This window comes from Micropterus dolomieu, linkage group LG12 (genome assembly GCF_021292245.1).
Source record: "Micropterus dolomieu isolate WLL.071019.BEF.003 ecotype Adirondacks linkage group LG12, ASM2129224v1, whole genome shotgun sequence".
NCBI classification, from domain to species: Eukaryota; Metazoa; Chordata; class Actinopteri; order Centrarchiformes; family Centrarchidae; genus Micropterus; species Micropterus dolomieu.
In genome coordinates this window covers 38,886,985-38,887,773 of record NC_060161.1, presented here as the reverse complement: position 1 = coordinate 38,887,773, position 789 = coordinate 38,886,985, and the positions used below count along the sequence as shown (strand labels likewise).

At 42.6% G+C, this 789-nt stretch overlaps 2 protein-coding genes and 1 long non-coding RNA gene across 4 annotated transcripts in view; 2 read left to right on the top strand and 1 right to left on the bottom strand.

Moving 5' to 3' along the window:
• LOC123980246 overlaps positions 1-258 on the top strand; it is a 2,181-nt gene extending 1,923 nt beyond the window's left edge. Inside the window, exon 3 of the long non-coding RNA XR_006827426.1 lies at positions 181-258. This is a non-coding gene — a long non-coding RNA (uncharacterized LOC123980246). The remainder of the gene's footprint in view (positions 1-180) is intronic.
• Positions 1-789, top strand: part of LOC123980185 (zinc finger protein 260-like) — a 672,464-nt gene that overhangs the window by 10,041 nt on the left and 661,634 nt on the right. The gene's annotated exons all lie outside the window — the stretch shown is intronic.
• The window catches only part of LOC123980179 (zinc finger protein 271-like), a 342,908-nt gene that overhangs the window by 65,648 nt on the left and 276,471 nt on the right, over positions 1-789 (bottom strand). The gene's annotated exons all lie outside the window — the stretch shown is intronic.

Here is a 789-nt window from a genome sequence, read left to right as displayed (position 1 = left end):
CGAGCATATGGATGAAACTTCAGCCTCACGCAAAAAGGTGCTGGTTCGATTCCTGGGCCTGACTCTTTTTGTGTGGAGTTGGATTTTCTCCTCAGATTGACCTAAAAATACCAAACCACTAACTGAAAGAGGGGCGGCACAGTGGCGCAGTGGTTAGCACTGTCACCTCAGAGCAAGAAGGTCCAGGGTTCAAACCTTGGTCATCCATGGTCCAGGGTCTGAACCTCGGTCGTCTTCGTCTCTGTGTGGAGTTTACATGTTCTCCCCGGGTGCTCCGGCTTCCCCCCACCGTCCAAAGACATGCAGGTTAATTGGTGACTCTAAATTGTGCTTCAGTGTGAATGTGTATGAATGATGTTTGTTTCTATGTGCCCTGTGATGTTTGATGTTCTCCCCTCTCCACCATGGGGTTACTCCACGTGCTCCAGTTTCCTCCCACACCAGAAAACATATATAATATGTGGATTCTTGATTATTGACCTCAAAATAAATAAATAAATATATAAATTGAATAACTTTGTTATTTCTGGTTATTTATTGATAAATATTTAGTAGTTTTAAGGTGTTCTAATGTGATATTTTTGGCTAAAAGAGATCACATATTTCTCGAGGAAACGGTCCCTTCTGAGAAGTTCTTTGACAATCTGGGCATGGACGTCAGCCAAGAACAAGCAGATATATCTGACCAAGAAATCAAAGTGGACTTGGATGCAGTCATTCAACAACTGGAAGGAATAGATCTCCAACTGCAAAGGTACGCTAGACAATATGAGAAAAAACAACTAGCAG